Here is a 9,263-nt window from a genome sequence, read left to right on the forward strand (position 1 = left end):
GAAGCTACTTTAACAAGACTGGTAAATGAACTTGGAATGGTTTCAGGTTCTTTCTCTAAATCTGCTTAGTTTTTGTTCTCATGCATAAGACTTTATGATCAGTGTTTACAGATTGTCTTATCTTCATGTAATCTGTGCTTAAATTGAAATTCATTAAATGTTGATTGTTATCTGATGTGGATCTATATACTCTGATAAGTGTTTTGAATGTTCTGTGACAATTCAATACAATGAGGATAACTGTGCCAGATGCCGACCTAGTAGTCTTTAACATACTAGAAATCCCATGTTTGAATTAGTTGTTTATGTGGAAAATCATTAACACAAGCAAATTCTGATATTGAGCTTAGTCAAGTTTACTTTGTGTATCTTATTACTAAGTCACAAACTACATTCTTGCTTCTTATCTGTTAAATTCTGATGTCAGTAAATCTTAAGAATGAACTAAATGCTGATAAAGCCTCACTTATCAAAAGAAAAGAAAATAAAAGTCAAGTACTCCTTTGAGATCTAGAGTAAATATGTGAAAGGGAAGACCCAAGTGCATTGTTGGTATTAAGTAATATGCATTAGAAAAGCAAATAAATTTTTCTTAGTGACTTTTCACATTCTCTGATTACTGGAGAAATACTCTGATAATAGCATAAATTCTGAAAAGCAGTTGTGACTCACTTACACTGAGAAGCCACTGTAAAAAGGAATTTCAAAAGATGCATAAAATAAGCACAAAAAGTTGAGGTGGACTCCTGCATAAATTTGTTCTATAGTAGACTTCATGATTGATGACAGATTTTAAGTACTTTTCTTAGTTATGCCTTATTTCTAAGATGTACTGAAGTTTATCAGACTTAATCTTTATCTGATATTCTGCTGAATGCACACACTTTCACTCCATATGAATGATAAAAATTACCGTGGTGATTAAGTTGTTTCTGACAAACAGTTAAGTGTCATATGCATAAATTCTGTGGACAAGTTCTGATGATTAAACTCTGAAGAAAATAAGTCAGTATTTATATAAAGAATTACAGAAACAAACATTCACTTTTTGAGTACAGAAGCCATATTCTGATGACCATTAAGTTTTGATAATAGTCAAGTTCTGATGTAAATCCTGATGTAAACTCTGATGCTTACGTGGCATTATTTAGTTACTTGACTTATTTGTGGTAAATACTAAACGATCATATTTAATTAGAATATAATTAGGTGAGATAAAAATAGTCATAATCATTAAGGGTTAGTGGTAAACATGTTTGTCTTGAAAAACTGCATGTGCACAGTAATTGTTACTTATTTCCCGTGCCCATTAACTCCTGCTTTCATTTTTAACTGACTGTTATTATTACACACCGGTCTAGGGAGACGAGGCATCATTATTTCTACTCTTAATCGTTAAACAGTCCTCGAGTCCCTTGGTATTCCATTGGTTATTTAAACCGACATTTCATTTCAGCAAATCATCTTCCATTCTCACACAAACTCATTCTCTCTCTTTTAATTCTCATCATTTTTCTCCTTCATAAACAAAAATGGTTATTTTCAACATGTTTATGAACTATGAAAATTTCAATGTAGAGTTTAGTTGTGATGACTGGCAACAGGAATGGCATGTCACCGCCATTCCTGAAGAGATCTGGAACTTGGTTCCATAAGAGGTTCACACAAACCTCTTGTTCTTTTTGATGGACTATCAACTCCATCTTGATCGTTTGGAAGAATAACGGAGAAAGGCTCTTCTTCAGCAAGAACGAATCATCCGTCTTGCAGTGCTCTTTGTCAGCAGCAAGAGGAACTAGTCGATAGGTTTTCTTCTAGGACTAAGGCTGTTGATGTTCACGATCTTAGACTAGGCTTATCTTGTAATCTTTTACATGAAATCTATAAATTTCATAAGATGTACTCTTTGGATATTTTAATGAAATTTCCTTTAATTGCAAGATTTCGTCTCTGTTTCTCTCATATTATGTGAATGTGAATGTTCTTATTGTAGTATGTTAATCTTTACTTCATCTATTTGAACTATATCTCTTGATGAATGTTTTGATTAAAATTATGGTCAATAAAAAATTATGATGATTTGAGACACAATTGAAGCACATGTAGTTGAAGCTGAGAATGTCAATTTTTAGAAAGAAACAGAAGCTGAAGGGTCAATCCCTCAGGTAAATGCTGAAGCTCAAAGTTCTGATACTTTGAAGAGGAAAAGAACTGTAAACTCTACTGAAAAGGCAAATCCTTCATTGGCAAGGAGACTAAAGAAAATGAGGGCAAAGATGTATAATGCTAAATCTCCATCTGAAGATTCTGCAGAAGCTGAGGAAGGGGATCAGGAATCTCTGATCTCAAAAGAGCCAATTATCATTGAAGCCCTTCCAGCTAAAGCTCAAGATACTGTTCCTAATATAGTGATCACTCCTACTGTTTCTCCGGTAAGAGAGACAACAGTTGAAGGTTCAGGATTTAGTCCAGAAATTGATATCACTAGGCTACACATTCCAACTATTCTTTATTTGGAAGCTCCTACAACAGCTCAGCCATCTACAGTCAACTCTCCAATCTTAGATGCTGAGATACCATCTACACCAGTTCTGGAGATAATTTCTGATGCTCAGAATTTAGATGATGTTATTCCTGAATCTCCAGTTGCTTCACACACTGTAGTGCTGTCAGAACATAATGAATCTTCCTCAAGTTTTGAAGATAGTATTTCTGTTGAGACTCCAGCTCCTATTCTGGGCAAGGAAGCATTGGTAAAGAAATTTGTTGAACATGATGCACCTATTCCTTGGGAAGATCCTCACAGAGGTGTGGAGTGGACCAAGAAGTGGAATGAATCATTTTATTCCAAGCACCAAAATTCTGACAGAGCATGTGTCAAAAGCTGATGAGTTATTGTCAAATTCTAATTTCAAGACTCAAGTCAAGGTTACAGCTATGAGTATAAGAAGTCTTCATGGTCTACATTCCATTACTCATGCTAAGGTTGATACACTAAAGGAAAATGCTGATAAGCTAGATCTACAGATCAAGCTTGACAAGAATAGATATATCAGACCTACTCTTGAGAAAGTTGAAGCCATTGAGAAGATTCAAGAGAAGCAACAGGCCCAAATTACTGAGGTCCTACAAAATCAAGCTTCTCAGAAAGCTCAGTTGGATGAGATCCAATCTTCAGTTGAACTTCTTCTCTCTCTCTTACTTCCTGATGATGCCAAAAAGGGGGAGAAGGTAGTTAAGTCCAAATGCTCACCTACTCAAATACTGAAGAAGAAGGATGACAAAGGTGATGACCAGGGAAACTCTGATAAGAACAGAGGTCAAGGAAAAGTTCAAGGAAAATCTTCACAGAAAGTAATTTCTGATGTTAGCAAATCTTCTACACAGAACAAGTCAAGTTTAGATGTTATGAATGCTAGAAGATTATTTCTGAAACAAAATCCAGGAATGGATGGAAACTCTCAAGGAGGAAGAAGCTAGATTTGCAGCTGAGAAGACAAATCTAAAGTCTAAAGCTTCTGATGCAAAGAAACCTGCAAGGCCTAAGGAAAAAGGCATTGTGATCAAGGAAAAGTCAAATTCTGAGGCTTCAAAGTCCAAGACTAGATCACAAACTGAGATTGATCCTAAGTCAAAAGGAAAAGAAAAGGTTGGTGAACCTTTAAAGATTCAGAAAAAGATAAGTTCTTATGTTCCTGTCTATCAAGCTACATTGCATGATGATTTGATAGAAGATGAAACTGTTCAAATTTTCAAAAGAAGAAAGTTAATTGAAGAATCTAAAACGACCTCTGACACTGCTCAAGTTGTTTTAAATGAAGAACATCAAGCTACAGAAGAAAAAACAAATTCTAATCAAGCTATCAAGACATCAACCACTGACAATGATCAAGTTGATTTGAAAAAGATGACAATTGCTGATAAGAAGAAGCTGTTATGGAAGAAAGCTACTCCAGTTGAACCAAAATCCAATCTTATGATTAATCAACTCGCAACATTTAGGTTGAGAGCCAAGCAACCTACAGATAGAGCTGGATTAGGTTCTGATGAAGAAAAGATACAAACAGGAGTAGAAGTTACTCTAAGAGATCCTTTCATGTTGACAGATAAACCATATGAATAAATCAAACAAAAGCACCTTGAAAAAGTGTTGTCTGCTCAAATTGTGATAGATGCTCATGATAAAGATGATCTAAAAGAGAAATTGATCTTATTTCTCAATGATGGAAGAACTTACAGACTAGATGATACTGATGTGCTAAAGAAGTCTGTCATAGAGCTTCAATATATTCACTATCTTCTAGAAGTAAAATATGATATTACAAGAAGATAGTCAGAATACATTTTGAAGGCTATAAGAGATCTTCTTAGAATCTATGGTACAAAGGCTTCTCAGTACATTCCAATGATTACTGAAGATGATGGAAGAGAAATTCCTATGCTGAAGAACTCTGCTAAGGTGGAAGTTATTCTGAAAGGAAGATGCTTATGTTATAATGAAGACTCTTCACATCCTAGAGTTATCAGACTTGGTGATGGACTTGAAAGAACATCAATTCAAGCTCTCAGAACAACCATTTATCGAATTGGTGACAGTAAAGATGAAGAACAGATGCAGGTCAAAGCACAGTTAGTTGAAGTTCTGAGAAAAGCTGAAGATAAGCTGGTAAAAGATTTTGTTAAGAATCATTATGGATTCAGATTGATCCAGTGATGATGGTAAAGTTGCATGTTCTGTAAGTTGTAGTTAATAGTCTTATTAAACTCTCATTGCATTTGAACTTAAATGTTTTTGACATCATCAAATCTATTAACTTGTATATTTTTGCATAATTTACAAGTTGGGGGAGATTGTTAGATATATTTGAGATGTCATATCTAATATGTTTCATGTTTAGCTTTCAGATCTTAACAAACAGGAAATATCAGTACTTACTGGAATCAGTACTTACTGGAAGTCAGAACTTAAGGTCATATCAAAACTAAAGGTTATGTCAGAACTGAAGTGCGGGAGGACTTACAATTAAGAAAGGAAGCTGATTTACAGGATAGAAGATCGAGACTAAAATAAAAGAAGATATGCATGGAAAGAGTTAGGAGATAAGAAGACTTGTATAAGATATCTGATTGATATATTTTAGGAGACATAATTATATTCCATATCAATTAGAAGTTATCTTGTAATTGTGTACTATATAAACACAGACATAGGTTTACACTATATGTGTTATCATTATCGAGAAGATCATACATTATAACCTAGCAGCTCTTAGTGACATTTGTTCATCACTGAGAGAGAACAGTTCCATTATAACAGAGTTTATTATATTGAATATATCTGTTTACTGTTACTTGTGTTCGAAATTGATTTGATTGTATTAAACACTGTATTCAACCCCCTTCTACAGTGTTGTGTGACCTAACAGCGTAGATCGCGAGAGCGGGATGCATGGTGATTGAACAAGTTTTTGATCTCCATTAGTCAACTAATTGGTAAACCTTCTTAAGGTAAACAATCTGATCTACGAATTAAATATATGTTTTTCGCATGGATCCTGCGGTGGGTTTCGAAAATTCTGATTTTTACATTTTTAATTTCTGTTTCCGTTGCGTTTATGTGCTCGAAACCCATTAATGGCATCAGAGCTACTTGCGGAAAGTGTTTAATTCGTTTATTTGTTTACTTGTTTTATGATGATAACATTTATACAATATTCCATGACTGTTATGTATGCGATTTTGTATGTTTTACATGTTGTTATGTTTATATATATGTATGTATGTATATGTTTTGAATATATGATATTCATGAGAGTTGTATAATCATATGATGATTATATAATCTGTATATATACTGAGATATACATGTTTTGTGTTTGTTATTATTATAAGAATCGTATTTGACACGATTCTGAATCGGATGCAGCGGATTTGCTGAAATCTGGGTTTGTTGTCCGATTTTGGCGAACGAATATGCTATTTCATATGGAATCGAGCGTCTGAATAAAACAGATAGCAAAGGCTATCATTGACTGATCTGTAAGGCATTTGACATCGTTTAGGCCCTGTAATCTGCGATTTAATGTTATCAGATTTAATTTCGAATTTTCTAATTTTTTTAATATTTGGTTTTTATGATTAGATCATGATGGGTATGATATGTTAAGATCAGATTATGTATTTTAACATGTTATTTTGTGTTAATTGAGCATGGTGGATGGTTATGGCTTATGACCTTAGGTTAATGGTTTTGGTTTTTCAAATACGGCTTGCATGTCATTTAATCTTGTAATTATTAAATCTCGAATGTAACTCGAGTTCTTCTTGTAAGTTCATTAGATTAGTTTTCATATTTCATTCTTGTAATGTACATGAAGATATGAAGATTTGAAGATCAAGGGTAATCCCACACGGAGGCCATCCAAGGAAGCAATACAAGAAAGAAGACATGTAATAGTTAGCCTGTATTTATTTTTCACCTTAGATTGACCTAGATCTTTGTCATTAGCTTGATAAGATCACATAGGATAAATCCATAACCAACCACGTTTATTTATTGCACTTTACATATATATAAGCATATGATAGATGTATGTGTAGAGTAGTTTATAAAGATGCATGCTTAATTAGATTAAGGATGTATGTATTAGATACGACACCCATGCCATGCTTGCTAAACAAGATGAAATCTGTAACGATTCAAGATTTTAAAATGAACAAACGATTATGAGATTCTTGTGTTTATGAAATACGGAATAAAATACAAATTTTCTTTGTTTCTGACATTGGGCAATTTTGTCAAAAGCGAGTTCATTGAACTTGTAAGGTTTTGGGTTTTAAGCGAGACCGTTGTGACTCCCTCACTATCTGGAAATCAAACCATTGACGAATATTGATTTGAAGTATTTTATTCAAGGAAAAATTGGGAATCTCTTTATGATGGGATCATGATCATTTTAAAATTAACAAAACCCTAAAGTTAATATTAAGTTGATTGGATGCCTTCAAATAAGTCTAATGTGTTAACCCTAGACCGATAAGGAGTGGGTTCGCCAAAGTGAAGTACTCCCATCTATAGTGGGAGATGTGTTGAAGTATATTGATACTTTTGACTATTGGGTTTGACTTAACTGAGTTACCACAATAGGATTATGAACTTAGAGGCATAGAGTTTGGCGAGATTTATTAGATAAATATGAACAAATGTTGTTCCACCAAGCTATCTAAGAGTTATATAGTTGATATAATTAACAAATGTTGTCTACCTAAATAATCATGTTTTAGGAGAAAAGCCAAAGCTGACCTAACACATGGTGAAATATGGATCTTGGCTCACTAGAAAGGATATAGAAGATATTCTTTCCGAATTAATAGTTAGGGCTATTGATTTGATAAAAATAGTGGGAGATATATATATTGTGTATATATATATGAATAATCAATTGAACAATTTAATGATCATCTGTAGACTAAGTCATTTAATGCACTTTAATATTGTAGATATTAAATGACAAATAATACAAATAACTTCTCTATATAATAGTCATTGAGAAGGACAAGCTGACATGAAATAATTTCCTCGATTGACATGGGAACTTGAGGACTGTCCTCAGGTACAAGGATGTCACTCAAACCCCTCCCTTATTTCTTCTAGCTTAGAATGAAACATGTGCTGAACAAAATCCTTACTAAAAGCAAATTGATTATGTAACTGATGTTTCATGTCTCATGCTTGCAATTATGAGTGCTGAGCTTTAGAAGCAACAAGAGTATAATGATACTTATGATATGATTGAGCACCTTCAAAGGATGTTTAAAGGATAGGCTCGTTAGAAAGATTTGACAATAATAAGGCACCATACTTTGCATTAATGGGAGAATGATATCCGGATTGGACCACATGTTCTAAAGATGATAGGTATATGTACCTTGATATTTTAGGTTTTAAGAATAGTCTAGAGACTCAGCTTGATTTGATCAAACAATCTTTGAACAACTTCTATTCTTAGTTTGTTAAGAACAAAAGGAATGAGATAGACAGAACACTGACTGAGTTGTTAAGCATGTTTAGAACTGCTGAAAATAACACGGTAAAGGCATGAATTACGTCCATATTGATGATATATATATGGAATGCAAATGGGAAATGAAAGTGGACAGGCAAGGTGAAGATTTAATCTTATTCGGTGCCAAACCAAAGTCCAATCCCAAAGGGCTTTTGAAGCCTAATAGTGGTGTTGCTAAAGGAGATGATTGTCATTTCTGTGGAAATAACTGGATGAATGGAAGTTAAATTATCGAGCTTATTGGGAAGATCTAAAGAAGAAGACTAGCAATGGTCAATATTTAGGTATAGGGTTAGAATTGGAGCAAAAGTTGTTGTTCTAGTTGAAGGAACTCGATACCTAATTTTGCCCATAAGGCGAGACTGAGAACTTGATAAATTGTTATTACGTACCTGCCTTTAGCGGATACATTAAGTCAATTTCTTGTCAGGACAAGAAAGATTTTCATTTTAATTAAATAAATAATAGTTGTTTATTTTATTTTAATGATAAGGCTTATAATGTTGCAAAATTAGTTAACAATTTATATGTTCTAAGATGACTTAAATCAAACATTACCTCTAGCATTGTCGTTAAGCCATATTAATGAGAAATGCATTTTTGAGTTACATATAGATGGATACTTGGATAAGTTTGATTTTGAATCATATGGAAGATGCGAACTTTGTCTCATTGGCAAAATGACTAAAGCTTCTTTTACTTGATCAGGTGAAAGGGCCACCAAACAATTATGACTTATACATAATGATATATGTGGTCGAATGCGTATGATGGCAAAGGGGGCTTATACTACTTCATAACATTTACTGATGATTTCAGTAGATATGGATATGTGGTTTTTATGAAGAACAAATCCGATTCTTTTAAAATGTTCAAAGAATATAAGGACGAAGTAGAAAAACAAACAAGGGAAAAGTATGAAAGTTTTACGATCAGAACGTGGAGGAGTATACTTGAACCTCAATTTCAAGAGTTTCTTGAAGGAGTGTGATAGTGTATCATAACTTACTCCTTCCGGAACACCTCAATGGAATAGAGATTCTGAGAGGAAAAATCGTACCTTGTTGGACATAGTGCGATCGATAATGAGTCAAGCGGATCTTCCATTCAGTTTTTAGGGTTATGCTCTAGAAACGGCTGCATATACACTTAACCAAGTTCCGACTAAAGCAGTTCAAAATACTCCGTATGAGATAT

The sequence above is a fragment of the Apium graveolens genome, chromosome 10 (genome assembly GCF_009905375.1).
Source record: "Apium graveolens cultivar Ventura chromosome 10, ASM990537v1, whole genome shotgun sequence".
In the NCBI taxonomy this organism is placed as follows: domain Eukaryota; kingdom Viridiplantae; phylum Streptophyta; class Magnoliopsida; order Apiales; family Apiaceae; genus Apium; species Apium graveolens.